Below are 19368 nucleotides of genomic sequence, written 5' to 3'. Positions count from 1 at the left end.
GAAGTCACCGACTCACCCACTAGCCAATAAAGCACAGTACACTAAAAAAAGTTACGGGCTATATGGACATACCGTCCTTTCCGGGCTCAGAGGCCGAAAGTTCCGGATGCTGGGGCCGTAGCTCCGATTCCTCCGGGTGCTGCGCCCGGAACGCGGACGGTAGTCTAGTATTGTATAGCCCGTAAGTACGCATTTCATGGCCGGATTTTTTTCAGTTTAAGAAAAAGTGGTCCACTGGGTCTGCTGCATGCAGCCAACTGAATACCCTTTCTTAGGGTAAATTCGCTCGAAAATCGCATAAGAGTACATTTAGTTGGCTGTATCTCTTGCGTGCAACAGACCCATTGAACTCGTGGGTGCTGAATTTTACTTCATGAAAAGTACACGACTCCAGAGATGAGATGAGCACAAGAGGTATCTTAAATCTAAATTCTCGCTTGAACTGCTGACAGAGAGAAGATCTCAATCCCCGCCTCAGGGTGTCTACTAAAACAGGCTGGTCAAAAACAAGTACTTTTAGAGTACTTTCTCAAGAATTCAGTACCTCCTTCAACAGAAAAATTCCGCACTTTTTCAGTACCTCCATTAAACGAAATTAGAAAAATTTCAAAAATTTGAAATTGCGACAAAAATGACAAAAAATTAAAGAAAAATCCGGACCTCTTTGCGAGATTTCCGGACTTTTTCAGTACTCCGGACCGCCCTTAAAAAATCAGTACTATTTCCGGACTTTCCGGAAATTCCGGACTTGTAGGCACCCTGCCCCGCCTCTAATTTGACGACGAAACACGACGTACGAGGGGATAAAAATCGGACGTTAAGTTTGCGCCAAACGTCGGGATGATTTCGTTTCAACCGCGCGACTTTGAAACAAAAGTATTGTCAACATAAACACATCAGCTTACTGCTTCGCTTGCTTCCCTCGGTATTTACAAACATTTACGGAAACTCAACTGGACGCCGACAGCGAGCGACTGACAGCGATTAGTCCGAGCGAAAGAACATTCCGCTTCTCGGAAAAATTCAACTTCGCCTCGGCGTTTCATTCCGCGACTAAAAATGATCGCTATCGTGAATCTCTACCTTTGAACTTTAAAATGGACCACTAGACAAGGTACGAATTTCAGCATTCACATCGCGCGCTAAACGTTATCATGACAGTCTCTACGATATACAAATGTGGCAACCTTAATCTTGACGCTTTGGCTCAGCTAAAGCAAACTGCTTCTAGTTTGAACAACACATGGTGGGATATGGTCATTACTCGACTGAGAAGCTTGCTGAAACCGCTGTAGTGCGCGATTTGACTCACGTAGAGCTTTGAGTTTCTTGTGAGCGGGCAGTTCAAATTTATCGTGCGACCAATGTGAAATAAAAACGTTATTATCTTCGTTAGGAGTTAGTCCCAGTAATTTTTGTTGTGCAAATCGTGTTCTACGTAAAATTTTGGTTAAGAAGCATGTATCAGATTGCTTAAAATCGTACCTTGTCTAGTGGTCCATTCACTCAACCGATTTGTGGAAGTGAACAACAGGTTGAAAGAAAAAGAAGGGAAAGACGCTGTCGAGGTCCTCGAGGTGTTAGAACGGGAAGTAGGACACAAAGCGATCTAAACGTGCGGTTGATACACCTTGGTTACTTTTTCTTCGGGTTACGTTGACCAAATATTTGGGTTGAAAATTTGCAGCCTCGTTGCATCGGGCGCAAGTCGCCAGGGTCGAATCTGGGTCGTCGAGCATTTGAGAGTTGCCAAATTTCCCCGGATTAAACATGAAGTTTTTAGAGGAAAGTTGTGCATATTTTTCCTTGAAATTTTCAGGTATTTTAGATTAAATTGCGAACAAAATTGTCTGAGAAGTTTGAAGAAAAATATTTGAAATTTTCCCAGTGTATTTGATTTATATCAAAGGAGACATGGCAACGTCTGAAGGCCCATACGACGTTCTTCCTTAGCGCGGCAGTTATGGAGATCGTTTGAAGCGTTGGTCTCTCGCAACTTCGCACGTAGCAACCTCTGAATGATGCACATCGAAAGAATTTAAAGTGCATTGGTTCAGCAAGACACTCTTCGCATCTCCAGACGTCTCAGAGAAACCTAAACGGTTTCGACCGATTCAGCCGAAGATTTGGTCGATCGACCAAAACATCTCATTCAGTCGATCAACCGAGTCTTTTTGGTTAATTCGACCAAAAAAAGCAATCGAGGCAACCCAGAGTAACCATAACACGGTTACGGTGAAGGAACTCTGCACAAAACATTTTCCTAGGCAAAGTTGACCCCGTAGGAGGCCGTTCATCAACCCCTGCAAGGCTTCAACTTTTCCTGCGCTTCGAGGGAATCGACTACAGCAGCCAAGAGGGCGGTAGGGGGGGTTGCCGGATGAGGACACGCAGAGCGATAACCGGACATGGACGTGCTCAGGGAACCATCGTCCACTTACCGGCTCAGCGCGTCCAACTGGTTCGGCCGCGAACAGCAGCCAACAACAACGGTCGACGCAAACCTGGGCCTAAAATGCTGAAAGCTCCCGGAATGCGCTGCAACCATGTTGCTTCTGCGCTGCCGTGCTACTAAGGAAGAACGCCGTATGAGCCTTCAGGCGTTGCCAAATCTCCGTAGGAAAATCACGAAGTTCCGGGAAAATTTGTGAATATTTTCCTTCCAATTTTTCAGAGAATTTTGTTCGTAATTTGATCGGAAGAGTGTGAAGATCTCGAGAAAAAATATTCATGACGGTCTCCAAAAATAAATATTTTCTAAGAGGCAATTTGGCAACATTCTAATGTTTGTACGGCGTTTTCCCTCGGGACGGTAGTGTAGTCCTACAATATTGCCTTCCACCGACAGATCCCTTGAGAGCAACTGAACGCATTCACGAACGAGGAGAGAAATAAGTTGTGGGTGGACGATAGAATTTTTCGGGTCGAAAAACAATTTATTAAACGTGCTAAAAAAGGATGTAAAATGTATTTCAATCCGACCATTTCCAACCGTGAACGACTGAACAAGGCAAATTAAAACTTTTCTCAAAACGCAGGGTTTCCGAACTGTTTCACCCCCTGATGAATACCGGTCACTCCTAGACTACTGGTCCTAGACAACACGCTCGAGGGTTGCCACAGAATTTAGAAAATGAAATTCCCTGACATTTCCCTGACACGTTTTGGAGGAATTCTCTGACAATAATTGAAATAGCCTTCATGCACGCTGGCCTTATCGATTTTCTTTTGATATTTTTGCAGTCGTGAATGCATAGCCAAAGTGCGCTCCAGCTAGAATTGTATTTAGCAAATGGGTGTTTTTTATACGACGATTAAAAATAAACAAGTTTTACGGAATACAACATAATAATAGGAACTTTGCAAAACGATAATCCGGATATCGGAACTTGGCTGTTTTGAAAACGTCTTCAAATGCGGCGTGATACCTCACGCATTCCGGAGAGTTCAAATAGTTGTATCATTGCGCCGTAGAAATGCGACGGAAGATTACAGTAATTGAAGATGTGACGGATGGTTAAGAAGGTATAGTTAAAAATATTTTTCAGGCAAAAGTTGTTCAAAACCTCAAACCCGCACTCTAGAAAGCAAAGGAAGGTGATTTCACAAATTTTCCCTGACATTTTCGTCATTTTCCCTGCCTTTTTAAAATTCCCTGACCAGTGTTCGAAACTCACCTTTGAGTTTTAGGCGCCATTGAAGAGTTTATAGGGGCCAAATTGACTTTTTGCCTACATCTTACAGCGCATTCAGTGGAAAGTTAGACGCAAGATGTTTTCGAGACAGAACCAGTAAGTAGCTGTAACTTGGGGAAGACAAAAGCACTAAGAATGAAATCGTGAAGAATCGAAAAAGTTTGCACTTGTAGTGCTGAAAATTCCGAGTTTTTTAAATTCAAATGGATTTGTTTTTCTTTCTTCATGTGACTTCCAATGAAAATCCGGATTTTTAGGGGGCAATTTTTAGGGGTCACGTCGGCGGAGAGCCTCCATCTTTTAGGCGCCATGGCCGACTTTTTGGGCGCATTTGGATTGCATTTTTCAAAAAGGAACCAGAAGCATTGCAATGATGCTAAGATTGTGCAAATTCATCCTTTGCATTAAAATAACTGAAATCATGTAATAATACGAAATTTACATGGTAATTTTTGTCTTACATTCACAGTTTTCAGCGAGTAAAATAGAAACTGTCAATAGATAATCAGGTTTTTTTCCAAGACCAAAGACGTTGCACAGCCTTAGCAACATTGCAATGCTCGTGGTTCCTTTTGGCAAAATGCAATCCATTTGGCGCCTGTGAGTTTTGAACACTGTCCCTGACATTGCCCGGTTTTCCCTGACTGTGGCAACCCTGGTGTTCTACAGCAGCGCAACGTGGGATTTTCGACGAGGTTAAATTTGGCAGGGCTGTCGCGGATGTACGGTCCGGAGCAACCCCATTCCATTCCATTCCCAGCTCGACGCATCCGTCCTCACCGCGACGGCACTGACCATTGACCATTGACCATTGACCATGAGCGCATCGACGGACGACGAGCAATCGAGTATCGCCATAACTGAGCGCTCTCTTTGGAATCGGTCGCGTCCGGATTCTGGAGTCACCGGGGGGGGGGGGGGGGGGGGGGGGGTCGCGCGGCGTGCCGACCGCGGTAAAATGACAGGTTTGTAGTTGTGTCAACGGCCGCGGATCCTCCGGGCATTGGCTTTCGAGTTTCATTGCCGCCTCCGACAACGACGTTTGTGTTCGCCGTACGATTGAATTCTCCGAGCAGCGGGCTGATTATTGACATTCATATAGACACAGCTATAGACAAAGAAGACATAGGGGGTACGGAGCGATCCTATTGGTTGAAATGTGTGGTTCTTATAGACTGGGCAGGGGCGTAGCTAGGAAATTTCTCTGGGGGGGGGGGGGGGGCATGGGACCACCTCTCGTGGTGAAGAGAGCGGGGGGTGGGGCAGGGATGGAGGATCCCGTTTTTCTGGGGGGGGGGGGGGGCACGAGATTTCTGGGGGGGCCAGCCCCCCTCCCCCCCCATTACCCCCCTAGCTACGCCCATGAGACTGGGGGAGAAAATAATGGACTAACAGACTGTCGGGTTTCTTGTGGGTTGCCGTTAGTAAGTCTATCGCCTACAGCCTTTGGCCATTGCAACCACCCGCTTCTACCGATAGGATCCCTTCGTGTCCCTTTCGTTATATTTGTCTAAAGCTCTAACAGTAAATTTCAAGAGTCGGCCCGCAGGGACAGGGGCAGGGTTGCCGTCGATCGGGAGAGCGGAGGGTAGGGGTTCTCGGAGAGAGGGGTTTGGAGATTTTAACGATTGTTCTTTACAGGGGTGCAGAAACTACAGCACGCGACAATGATGTCGTGAAAAAATCGGAGAATTACGAAAAATCGAAAGTTTTCGTGTAATAATGAGTCTTTGATCGATTTATGACCGGCAAATGACTAAATTTAATTAACTCATTAATAATTGACACGTGAGGTTACGTTAGTTTGTTTAGGTTTGAACCAGAGACAAGAGACCCTCCACCGGAACCTTGGCAGTAAGAGAGGTGAAAGCTTTTACTTTCGGGGACTCGACAATTCCTTATGGACAATTATGAGGGAGCAACAGTCATCACCCTACTTTCGGCTGTTGACTTACCTACATGGTGGATGATGAACTTCGGGTGAGCCAAACAAGTTTCCCAGACTTCTGCCATTTTCGGCTAGCTTGCAAAACGAAACTGCCAACACGTTGTTGAACATCAACCATGTAGGTTCCCGAAAGTTAAAGCTTCCACCATGGCCAATATACTAGCGGAGAGTCTCTCGTCTCTCGTTTGAACTAAAAGTTCGATATTAAATCGAACGACGTAGTCACTAGATCAATTTATAGAGGAGCACTTTTTTTCACCCCGGTCCTTGATCACATGTTCTATTTTAAGGGGTGCTTCTTCAAAAAAGTTTTACGAGAAAACCGATAGAACCATTTTTTTAACCTCAACGTTTTGCTTAGACGCGGAGTTATGAGCTTGTGAAGTTTCCGCACAATGTCCGACTTCTCCCGTTGATTTGCTCCACGGTGCGGCATCGGCGAGGCGGGATTTCGGGACCCTGAACTCGCGAAACCTCGGGTCAGGAGGGTCGGCCGAGCCGGAGGGACCTGGGCCATTGCTCCGCGCTCATTGGCCGATCCGCGCTGACCCGGCTAATTGTTGCGCTTTGCATCGTCGCCAAGTTCTCATCAATACTGCCGTGCTGAGGAAAAACGCCGTATGAACCTTCAGGCGCTGCCAAATTTCCTCTGATAAAAAACGAATTTCTAGGGGAAATCGAGAATATTTTCCTTCCAATTTATCAGAATATTTTGTTCGCAATTTAATCTAAAATACCTGAAAATTTCAAGAAAAAATTTGCATTAATTTCGTCAAAAATACATGTTTTATTTGAGGAAATTTGACAACTCTCGAATGTTCATACGGCGTTCTTCCTTAGCACGGCAGAACAAGCCCTCCGGTAAAATCGCGTCATCCTTTCCCAAAAATAGCCTTGTAGCTCCTTCGATTGTCATTAAAATACGCGGAATGGGCCATTCAGGGGTGTATGCTTCCTCAAAAATGAGCATTTTATCGAAGGAAATTTGGTAACTCTCGAAAGTTCATACGGCGTTCTTCCTTAGCACGGCAGCATTGTCCAAAATGCCGCTCTGCGGAAGGTGTAACGTCGCGTCCTCTCGATGAGGGCCGAAAAGTCTTCCTTTCGGAAGATACAGAACGGGCATGCACAGCGTCGGCGCGGTGGAGCTAGAGTCCCTTTATACTGAGAGTCAAGACAACACCCCTCATGGAGTCACAAACGGGAATAAAGATTACAGAAATTGAACGTTTTTCGTAATCTTTGATCGGCCCATTCTCAAATTCCTCTCTCCGTTCCTTCTCTCATTCCGTTTGTTCCTTGCCGAACCCGTAATTCCCTGGTCCATTCCAGATTATAATCTTTGCAATTGGTGAAAATGTAATATTTATTCCCGTTTGTGACACTGCGAAGGCCTCAAATACGGGAACCAATCAGAAATGGATTCACATTGTCTTGACTCTCAGTATAAAGGGACTCTAGGTGGAGCATTCGAAGGGCACGTTCGCCCCTCGGTCACAGAGGAATCCGCGCCGGGCGTCGCGTCGCGACGTCGCACAGTGGATTGAATCAATTCAAGAGGTCGCACAAGACTTTCTTTATTAAAACAGCAAATTTTGATGTATATTTCGTCACATTTTAAATTTTAAGGAAAGCTATTAAAACGAAATTTTACGATAAAACCAACGGAACCAATTCTGGAACCCTAAAGTTTGTACAAACGGAGTTATAAGCGTTTAAATTTTCCAAATTTTGTCCGACCTCTCCTTTTGACTCGATCCGCTGTGCGTCGCCGCGCCGGCCGAGGCCGAATCCAAATTTCTTTTATTTTTAGTTTCGGGACTCCAGGTCGGAGCAGACGGGGGACCGGGAAGTGGGAGATGATTCACGCCAGTCACGACCCCCCCCCCCCTTTCTACCTAGCGAGTCGCGGATAGGCGCACGCGGGGCGCCAGGGATAAAAAGCCTAGTGCCGTGCGGCGAAGCGTGCACCCGCGCGATCGGTTTCGGCCGACTCTTCTCTACGAAATCGTCCGGCTGGTTATTGAAATCAATAGACACAGCTATAGACGAAGAAGACGGAAGAAAAATGGAGCGGTTGCGATTAGATTGATCGAAATGGGCGGTTATTATAGACCTAAGTGGAAAATGACGTACGTGGTTACCTAGCCTAGAGTAACTTTATAGACAGAGTATGGCCATTTCTGTTCCGGTTTTTCATTGGTCGCGAGCGAATAGGCTGACACGATGCTCTTGCAGGCCGTAAATAAATAAACAAGATGGCCGTTATCAGCAAGCAAGATTGAGGTTATGCACATCTTACATCCTCCTGTGATAAAGATGAAAGGCAATTTAACGATGTTTTCATGTGTTTTTCGTGTGCTATTCGTAGATATGCTCGTTTAAATTGTTACTGCCGCATAGTTGAAATTTTTGTCAAATTTAGCTTCTCATCTATGTTACGGTGAACCGCCATCTTGTTTGTTTATTTACGGCCCTAAGAGCATCATGAAGCCTAAAAACTCGTTGACCAATCAAAAAGCGGAACAGTTTTCCTGTAGTAAAAAGATACGAATGGCCATACTCTGTCTAAATGGTACTCTAACCTAGCTAGGTCATAGGTGGTGAAATAAGTATGTACTTTGAAAAATGGTTAGGTTAGATTACAATAAATATTAAAATGCACATCGCACCGATTTCGATTATGTAAGCCCGGTGAATTGATACAGGCGGGAGAAATGTCCAAGATCCTTGAATTGGGCATCTGCCTAGTGCTTAAGGCTACATCGATGCGCGGCACGGCCCCGCATTCCTGGAGCGACTGTGCCAGCAGCCGGAGGAATGACAGGAAATATTTCCTAAGTGGGACAAGACTAACCACAATTAATTAAAATCAATGATGGGCTCGGATCAGTACAAAGAATGAAGCCGAGAGGAGGTGGCTGGAAAGTGAGACGTAAACGGCGTGTGATAATTTAAATTCAATGATTACCAATATTTGGCTTTGAGAAAGGAGTGAAATCATCGTAAAATTCGTCGAGCTGGAGGGAGTCGAGGCATGTTAGTTTGATCGGGGCCAGTTAGACTACATTTTGCGATGGAAAATTTGTACGCAAATTTTTTATTACTTCATCTGAGAGTGCTTAAAGAACTCATTTCGCAGTATTTTTCATAATATTTTTCTGATATGGAAAATATATGTAGTAAAAAAAAAGATTCAAAAGTGAAAGGATGTACTGCCGAGTGACTGTCATCTGGCGGCACTTCCCATTTAAACACATGTATTTCAGCAGAATAGATAATTTTGTCATGTCTCCTCAGATAATCTTTCAATTTAATAATCAAGGATATCTTCGTATTTAGTTCAATCGGTATACATTCCCTTTAGTTAGCCCATCGTTATTCTAAGAACCGCACCCATTTCAACCAATAGGTTTGCTCCACACTCCTTACGTCTACTTTGTCTATAGCTATGTCTATTAATTTCAAAAAGAGCCCGCCGGAAATCTGTGGCGTCACAGATGACGATACGGATACGAGATTTTGCCATCTCAATGTGCACAATTGCACATGGACAACCTGAAAATCGAGCGCGGTCTCCATTAAAACCCAGCGGGGCGCGAGCGCTCCTCGAAGATCCATCTCAATTAGATTTTGATTATGCCTTATCTTAGAAGCGGCACTCAATTAAGTCGTCTTCCTCATGGAGGCAACTGCAATCGAACGGCGAAGCACACGCCCGATTTTGAGGACGACGACGTGCAAAATCCATACCAATTGACCCTATCAAGCGGGGTTGAAGAACCGCACGCGCAAATCGGTGGCGTGGCGTGAATTGCGATAAATCGATTCTTATGCCATTTAAACCTATGGTAAAGAATCGATTATTAAGGTGTTCGCTGCGAACACCCTGTCTATCGATCCTTTTCCATAGGTTTAAATGGCATAACAATCGATAAATCGCAAAGCACGCCACGCCACTGGCGCAAATTCGCTCCTCGTGCGAGCGAGGGGAACCGGGTTCACGGGCAGAGCTACGAAATTTCATCAAGTTCCATGAGATGAAATATCGCGATGACACGAGTTGACCCGCGCGAAAATCCCATCGACGAGGTCGGGGGTCATCGTTTCGGCTCCCGTTTGCGTGCTTTGCGATACATCGATTGATCTGCCATTTAAACCTATGGAAAAGGATCGATTAATAGTGTTCGTAGCCAACACAGTAATAATCGACTCTTTACCGTAGTTTCAAATGGGCAGATATCGATAATCGATCATTCACACCTCGCCACTGGCAGAGTTGGTAGACAGGATTTTCGAGCAGCGCCCGCCATTGTTTCTGCACGTATCACTGATCGGAGGTTCGTAAGCAATCAGTGGCGTGGCGTGAATAGCGATGTATCGATTGTTATACCATTTAAACTTACGGTAAAGAATCGATTATTAAGGTGTTCGCTGCGAACACCCTGTTTATCGATCCTTTCCCATGGGTTTAAATTGCATAACAATCGATAAATCGCAATTCACGCTACGCCACTGTAAGCAATGATACGCCGCCGCACAGCGGAACGAACTAATAGAATAGGTCGGACAATTTCGGAAACTTTAAACGCTCTTAACTCCGTTTTTACGAACTTTGGAGGTCCTACAAGTTGGTCCACTGGTTTCCTCGCGAAATTTTCTTCCATTAGCACCCCTTGAAATTTAAAATGTGACGAAATTAACATCAAAATTTGCAGTTTTAGTCAAAAAATAAATGTTCGACCTCTCTCTTCGACTCGATCCACTGAGCGCCGCTAGGCTCTCCGTCCAATTTCAGCAACGGCACTGGCGCACGCAGAAAAAAAACTCCGTGCGTGGGATCCGAAGTTGAGGTCTTATGGATCTCTGAAGTTTTCGGATCACGTATCTAAAAATTTGAGGTCCAGCTGCCGAAGTTCAGGTCAGACATCTGAAGTACATCGGGAGCAAATACAATGACAGGGTTGTCACTTTATTTGGGGACTCTAAGACTAAAAGGCATCCCTGCTAATGTACCTATTTGCTCCCTATCTTTTGCATGGAGAGTTCGTCTTGATGTGGACACTCCGGATAGCGTGGGATATCCCCTCCATCTTGGCCTCAACTTAAGAGCTTTTTTTTTAGCTTGGGAGTTAATTTCAGAGAAAACCAGTGGCACCATCGTGTTTCTCGCGAACTTTTACGTAAGAATCAGTAGTCAAATCGCAAATTCCTCACACATGCAACATCTCCATCGCAGATCTGACGGATAGTTAAGAAGGCATAATTGGAAATAGTTTTCAGGCAAAAGAACCTCCCAAAAAAGGGGCTGATTTTGGCCCCTTTTTAGGTATTCGATTCGACCGTCGGACCAAGGTTTAAGTGGAAGCTTATATTAACAAAAGCCTCGGGAAAAAATTTCAAGATGAGTATAGGCACCGTTTTTGAGTTACGGGGGGCGAAGGGGTCAAAATCGGCCTAATTTTATGCTGTTTTCTTCTTGAATTGATGTATCTCCGGGATTCTTATCGTTCTTATCGTTGTTGATATAATCTTCCATTTAAACCTTGGTCCAATGGTCGAATCGAATACCTAAAAAGGGGCCAAATTATGGGAGGCTCTTTCTCGTTCAAAATCTCAAATCAATTCTAGAAAGCAAATGAAGGCGATTTGACAAATTTTCGTCACTTTCGTCATTTTCCCTGACGTTTCCCGGTTTTCCCCGACTGTGGCAACCCTGGGTTCGGCAACGTGGCGAGGGCTATCCTTGCCACGGTTCTAACTTCCTTCGAGTCCTTTAAACGATTGATTACCATGCAAATTGTAAAGTCCTCCGCCCCCGCACCCATCTTCATCGAGCCATCTGCCTGCGACGACGACGACAACGTCTTCACCGTAGAGAAACGAATGCAACGTTATCTTAATCTAATTGAGGATTCCGCGGCGACAGCCTACACTGGGTCAGTCCTAGAGGAGCCTCGAACTGCCCATTTCCGCGACCCCCCCCCCCCCCCCCCCCGACCGGAGGCAGAGAGACGTGGTCGGTCGGCGCGTGACGGTGGTGGTAAATCACGGCTTCGCTCTGGATGGGGGTTCGACGATTGCGTCACGTTGCAAAAACGGTCCGGTCCCCGATGGACGTTAAATCGAAGAATTTTCAGATGACTATGAGATCCGATTGCGAATGGATGGTGTTCGATAATGGTTCGATGTATCGTTTGGTTCGAAACAATGGAGCATAACCTCAAACCAAAATTGTAGGATATCCCGTCCAAAGACATAAAGACGGAGCGCTAAAAGCAAAAAATGAAGCTTCGTTTCAATCACCTCTACTATTGGCTATAGGATTGGCGGCGAAATCCGGACAAGATCAAATTTAATTCAAATGTAGGGCGGGAACTAAATAAAATTGCGGAAACAAAGTATTTTAGGTTGATTTTTGCCCAAATAAGTACGTAATACGTACTTTTCTTAAAAAAAAAAAAAAAAAAAATCGGCAGGAAACCAAGTATTTATAAAAATTTGTGATTTGTCAAAGAAAATTTGGCAACGCCTACAGGCTCCGTGGTAAAAATTGGCGATAGGAGCTGCGTTTCAAAATACCATAGGAGTTCTTATAGCCGACTAAAGAGGGCTATTGAAAATCACATATAGCTGACTGTAGAAAGCGGAGCAAATCATACAGCCGGGCTATACGAAGCTATAAAAAAGTATACAGTCGGGCTATAGTTCCTATCGACGGGCTTTACACTTTATCGCCATTGGCTATAAAAGGCTAAAAGAAATTGTGTAGAAATTCGTGTGCTTTGGAAATCATTAAGTTTGATACGGAAATACCTTAATATTTACAGAACACACTTTATATTTTCCTTTAAAACATGTTTTTTTTTTTTTTTCATCAATTAAAATGAGAATAATCCATACAGAGTGTGCAAACGTTTCAAAATCATGAGTTGAAAAACGCTGACTCCGCGAGATTAAATATTAGAGCCTACTGCCTAACACAAAGCGGAGCGGCGACGCACTGGCGCCTACAAACCTAACAGGGATACTTCACGCATTGCGCAATGCGTGAGGTATCCCTGTTAGGTTTGTAGGCGCCAATGCGCGTTTCGCGCTCTCTGCCCGCCCGCCGCGCCGCAGCGTGCCACGGTCTGAAGCAACTATTTCACGCCAGAGGTATTGCACAGTATCATAAAAAATTGAAGGCGTTCCAACATATTAAGAATGACAGGCATCCTTCAAAAGTACGGAGCTTTCCTCGCAAAATAAATCAAGATACTACGGCACAAAAAGAGAGCGGTAGTCCAAAAACTAACTAGGTCCTAGTATCCGTAATTAGTAACGTTTAGCATATAAACTTTATCGTCTGGCTGTTGCTTAGTCGCCATCGGCTATAAAAGGCTATAAGAAATTGTACAGCCGGCTACAGAAGCTATTGGAAATCTTACAGCCGGCTTTAGGTCTATAGTATTTTGGAACACACATTCTACTGCCAATTTTTACCAGGGCTCATACAGCATTTTTCTTTGGCACGGCAGAATATCGGTAGTTCAATGTCACTCCGAATGCCAGGCAAGAGAAACGAAAACAACGGAGCGGGCAAAAATATCAAACATGAAAACAGAAAACTTGAAAATATCCAATTCTGATGTTAGAACACCGACCCCGGCTATTACGCGCGTCGCACGATAAACGAAAAATATTGAAAAATTAAGAGCCGCAGACCAGATGATTGGGACATCGAATCTACGCTATTCTTTGAGGTGTTACGTCAGAAAAATTGCACCATTTTTCGAGGGTTCCGTGCGCCGGCTGACCCGACTGATTAGCTTTAACAACCGCATTCACGGTTGCGCTAAAATCTTTAATGTACCACTAGACAGGGTACGAATTTTAGCATTCTAATACATGTTTCTCAACCAAAATTTCACGTAAAACACGATTCACGCGACAAAAGTTACTGGAACGAACTCTTAGTGAAGATATTAACGTTTTTATTTCACATCAGTTACGAGGAATTTGAACTGGCCGCTCACAAGAAACTCAAAGATCTACGTGAGTCAAATCGCACACTACAATGGTTTCAGCAAGCTTCTCAATCGAGCAATGTTCACTTCCCACCATGTGTTGATCAAACTATAAGCAATTTGCTATAGTTGAGCCAAAGCGTCAAGACTGAGGTTGCCAGATTTTTATATTGCTGAGACGTTTATGATACCGTTTAGCGCGCGATGTGAATCACGTAGAGCATTGAGTTTTCATGAGCGGGTGGTTTCAATTCACGCATCAAGAATCATTGAATATCTTTGGAAGGAGTTGATTTCGGTAATTTCCGTTGTGCGTATCGTGTTCTACGTGAAATTTTGGTAAGGAAACATGTATCAGAATGCTGAAATTCGTACCTTGTCTAATGGTCCATTCCGGCTCGAGAAATTCGTTCGCCTTTCTTCACAAATTTTCACCTCCCGCACTTTCACTTCTCAAAAGTTTGAACTTCCTCCGAATAGAAAAATACAAACCGTGTTCTGCCGTGCTAAGGGAGAACGCCCTACGAGCATTCGAGAGTTGCCGAATTTCCTTCGATAAAATGTTTATTTTTGAGGAAAATCGTGAATACTTTTTCTTGACATTTTCAGAAGTTTTAGATCAAACTACGAACAAAATTATCTGAGAAAGTGGTAATCAAATATTCAAAAAATTGTCTGAAAATTAAAGATTTGCCAGGAGAAATTTGGCAACGCCTGAAATTGTAATCTAGTGGGTGATTTATGCGGCTTCTTCTCGGGACGAAAATCTGTCATCATTGAGATTGATTTGAACTTTCCAAGCACTTGTTGACCCTGATGGAGCTCGTGCATGTGTCAGAATTTTCGATTGAAGTGCGGATACCAATGTAAAATTTCACGAGAAGCACGATGGTGCCACTGGTTTTCTCCGAAATCAACTCCTAAGCCCAAACAAAAGCTCTCAAAGTTGAGGCCGTAATGGACGAGTTTTCCTATTGTTCATAAGAAAGTGCTGAATCCCCGAAAATAAGATTTTCAGCCTGTCACCAAGAGGGTGGAGGGTCTCTATTGATCTCTGATAATAGAGGAGGCTCGATTATTGAATCGATATCGAATGACCATGATCGATAGAATGCATTGCTAAGATACGAAATATCGATTGTTGAATCGATATTGAACGACCATGATCGATAGAATGCATTGCTAAGATAGGGACTTATCGATCAGGATCATTCGATAGCAATTCACCAATCGATATATCGATATTCCGTATCTTAGCAAAGCATTCTATCGATCATGGTCATTCAATATAGATTCAATAATCGATACAAGGCTTCCGCTCTGATCGTGGAGACAGGACTTGGACGTGGAAAACCCGGCTCCAGGTGGAATGAAAGAGGATCACGGTGCAACTGAGTCCGAGAGACCTCTGGAAGGAATTTTACTTTCGGTGAGGTGCGCTGCCGAGCTAAAGAAAAACGCCCTATGAGCCTTCAGGCGTTGCCAAATTTCCTTTGACACACCACGAATTTTGGGGAATATCCATAAATAGTTTTCTTCCAATTTTTTCAAGAACTTCTTTCTGAATTACATCTGAATGGTCGAGAAAATTCAGGGGAAGGTATTCATTATTTTCTTCAAGAAAACATATTTTCCGAGAGGAAATTCGGCAACATTGGAGTGCTGACACGGCGTCTCACGGGACTGTACTGCCATGCTAAGGAGAAACGCCGTATGACCCACAAAGCGTTGCCAAATTTCCTTCTACTAATCACAAATTTTCAGAAAAATCCGTGGATATTTCTCCTCCGATTTTTCACAGGATTTCGTTCGTAGTTTGATGTAACAAGCTTGACGATTTCAAGGAAAAATATTCATAGCTGTCCTCATAAATAAACATTTTATGGAAAGAAATTTGGCAACTCTCGAATCGGGGCGGGGGCACGTCGTCGGCGGCCGCGGCACCGTCTATTTTCGAGGCGAGAAAGGTGCGCGCGTAGCCGTAGCGTCGCGTGTCCAAGACCCGGGCTCCCCGGGCCCCTCGAAGGGCGGGGAACGGGGCCCGCTAAACGAAAAGGGGCGCGGCGGGCCGGACCCAGCCTGTCGGGGAAACAACTTCAAACATTCCGCTTCGCTCCTTAATTTGTTGGTCCCCCGCCTCGGGGCCAGGCTCAGGTTAAGTAGGTACACCCACGTTTCCACGTCTGCCCGCTTCGAGCCTTGGTGCATTCTAAGATGAGCCCTCTCGGGTATGCGACTCCATGCTATCTGGAGCCCACGTGAGGATGAACTTATGTTCTTTCCCCGAGCGGGGATGTGTGCTCGGCGATTCCCGTCGAAAAGGATTTCACGCAGTTGAAGGGTTTCGTGCAACAGGGCGAAGCCTGCAGGATAGGAAAACACTGACGGTGAACCTGCAGATGCGCGCTATCGCCACGCTAAGGAATAACGCCGTATGAACCTTCGGACACTGCCTGATTCCCGTTGACAAATCACAAATTTTCGGGGAAATTAGTGAATATTTAATTTAAAGTTGAACTTCAATTGTGAATATTTAACTTCCGATTTATCGGAGAATTTTCTTCGCAATTTAATTCGGAATATCTGAAAATTTCAAGGAAAACTATTCATGAATTTTCTCGAAAGTAAATATTTTTTTGGATGGAATTTGGCAACATTCGAATTTTCATAACTTGGCACGGCAGAGCAGTCTGAGCAGTTCTGTTTTGTGTCACTTTCTCTCTCTGTCCCGGCAAGGAGCACACGTTCGTTACTCTCTCCTCGTAGAGTGTCTCTCGTCTCATTCGATCGAGTTCGCCTTCAATGAGCGCGATGACAATATGAGCGGCTTGGGAGTACGAATAGTTGCTCGCAGAGGTTTTGTCACTTTCGCTTTGACCCGGCGCTCAGTGGATCGAGTCAATTAGAGAGGCGGACATGAAATTTAACTGGAACTGCAAATTTTCATGTTTAATTCGTCAAATTTTAAAGTTTGAGGGGTGCCTCGCAATGAAAATTTCACGAGAAAACTAATGGAGCCACTTTTAGAACCTTCAAGTTTGGTATAAATGGAGTTAAAAGCGTTTTAAATTTCCAAATTTTGTCCGACCTCCCCGATTGACACGCTCCGTTGGGCGGCGAAGAGCAGGGGTGCAGAATGTTCTTAGCTTTCCCCAATGTTTGACATTTTGCTATAGCTGTGCCTCTAAGGGCAAAAAAAAAGAAGTGTTGAGTAGTTCCCTTTCCCAAAAGCAGCGAATTTTAAAGGCATCCATCACAGAAAACAGCTTCCCAGTTTTCTAACCAAAATCGATCAAGAAGCGTCAAAAAAAAAAAAAAAAAAATATTAATATAAAAAAATAATGAAACCTTCCCCAATTCTCGATGTCTACTTAAACAGGCTGGCCAAAAATCAATACTTATACAGCACTTTTTCAGTGCATTCCCAAGAAATTCGATACCTCTTCAGCAAAAAAATTCAGTACTTTTTCAGTACCTCCAATTGACTCAATTCGAAAAATTTCAAAAATTTGAATTTCTCGCTCAAATTGCGACAAAAATGACAAAAAAAATTCCAAGGCCTTCTTGCGGAATTTCCGCACTTTTTCAGTACTTCCGGACCGCCCTAGAAAAATCAGTACTATTTCCGGACTTTCCAGAAATTCCAGCCTTGTAGACACCCTGTAAAGCAGTCTTTTGGATGGAAGAAATTTGGGGGCAAAATTCCTTGGGCATTGTCTCTTGGGCAAAAAAGTATAGGGGGGAAGGGCCTAATACCAGAACATGTGCGATTTTCCGGCAAATTTAAGTTTTCGATGCCATACAGTTTTCAGGAGTTGGTCAGCTTTTAAGTTGGAGTTTCCTGATTCTTTCTTCACCTGTCATTCTTAATTGAAAAGGGCTTATATCCTCTGATGCATTTGGAAGGTTAGTATGTATGGTATTGACTCAGACTATATCCTCCAGTCAAGTGCTGTCATATTGTGGAAAATGGTAAATAAGAACAGCTGTCCCTTCTCTAGGGCGAGGGCTGGACGGGGCACTCAAACCATTTTAAAGTTTGGACTTTTCAATAACAAGTAAAGTTGAATTTGATCACTGATCAAATGGGACGGATCTACAAGGGGTTGAAATCGGCTCTCAATCTCTCAGAAAAGGTTGTGCTTATGTTTTACATCAACTTTATCTAAAATTGTGATGCATCATGCCTAAGTCATACTATGAAGTTAGTAGGTAATCGGAAAAATGTAAGTACATAAGTAAAGCCTCGATACCTAACGTCGGAGTTTGGTGTGACTTTTCAGGAATCACTGTACATCTACGATCTGAGGTAACTTAGAATCGAAGCGGGTACTCGCATCGCCAAAGAATGGACTATCCGCTCGTCCAGATCGTTCAAAATTACATGTTTGGATAGGCGATTCCATTGCCGTTAGTCTGCTTTTCCTTAAATTCTGGACAGTTTTTGAAGGTTTTATTGATTCAATCAGCATTTTGGTATTCTGATCTTTAGATTTTCAGAGTTTGGGTAAAATTATACAGGTGGGTTTTGGGGAGATTTATGTTTAAAATCCGCTAAAATCTCTCCTTTCCTTCATTTTTGGGCGTGCTTTCTCGCACTTCAACTTCAATTCATGTGACCAATCTGCAAATGGACTATCCATTTTTTGATGGTTGATTGCTCCTCCCCATAAGAGGGAAATGCTAGTACAAGCTTTGATTCTGGGTTACCCTACCGCGTTACAAAGAAGTTTAACATCAGATTCAATCTCAATTCAAGGTCCATCGAAGAAGCAAATTAAACAGTCCTCAAATGTAATAAATAAGAGCAATCAAATATACAACAATCACTATTGATTGCACGGACTACCGCTGATATGTCCGGAACTATCCAACAGCATGAGGTTCCTCATCGATTCTCATGATCGAAATGAAATCGGTAAATTTTACAGATCCAAGCAATATATGGTACATAAAAACTAGCTGGAAGCTAACACTGGAATGATAAAATCGTAGACAGCCAGCATAAATAAGAGGTCAGAATAGATAAGTCCTTTCCTATGACTATCCTTTTACAGTGTTGACATTTGACTTTCATACCTAGATGCAGAAATTCTAACCAAAAAACTTCTCAGCTCAAATCCGCCATTTCCCGCAATTTTAAAGGTTGGGGGCTACAAAATAATGGGAAATAATCGGCGATTTGCTCAATTTTATGAAACAAAACCGTCGAAAGGCAGATGTTCCCACAGATGGCCAGAAATAAACTTTTCCCTAACAGAAGGAGGGCAGGTTCACAAATCTAAGAACTCGGCATGCAGATGCAAATTCGCTGACCAAGCTGAATTAGCTTCGAATCGGAGCAGAGTTGCGGCAGATTACCTTGCCCAAAGTTAAGATTAAAAGGAGTTTAGTGGGACAATACCTTGATTTCAGTGCTGAATGAGAGTGACAACATCCATAATAGTGAACACCAAATTATCCTGTTCTTGCACACTGGTCCACAACACAACACTAAGTACCGCGACACACTTCTCAGAAAACACTTTCAGCACACGAGCTACTCTCTCGAACAACTATGGACACCGAATTTTAACGGAATAAAATAACACTGCTTCTATCGTCCCACGACGATCGAGAGAAGAAGTCAAGCGGCCGTGGAGGAAAAGGAATCGGGACGCTATGCCTCCTACTTCTTCATCAAGGAAGCACGCAAAGTTGACTGAGCTTTCGGGGA

At 43.8% G+C, this 19368-nt stretch overlaps 1 protein-coding gene across 3 annotated transcripts in view; it reads right to left on the bottom strand.

The window, feature by feature from the left end:
• The window catches only part of Cdep (Chondrocyte-derived ezrin-like domain containing protein), a 137788-nt gene extending 118424 nt beyond the window's left edge, over window positions 1-19364 (bottom strand). For 2 of the 3 annotated variants that reach the window (XM_072297707.1, XM_019044255.2), the window contains exon 1: window positions 19057-19363. The gene's annotated coding sequence lies outside the window, so the exon portion shown is untranslated. Of the gene's footprint in view, window positions 1-19056 lie in introns of all 3 variants that reach the window. The other variant, XM_019044256.2, reaches the window with a different exon arrangement.
• Between the last annotated feature and the right edge of the window lie 4 nt (window positions 19365-19368).

Source organism: Bemisia tabaci, chromosome 3 (assembly GCF_918797505.1).
Source record: "Bemisia tabaci chromosome 3, PGI_BMITA_v3".
NCBI classification, from domain to species: Eukaryota; Metazoa; Arthropoda; class Insecta; order Hemiptera; family Aleyrodidae; genus Bemisia; species Bemisia tabaci.
The sequence above is the reverse complement of the archived record's forward strand: the minus strand, read 5'-3'. Positions and strand labels throughout refer to the sequence as shown.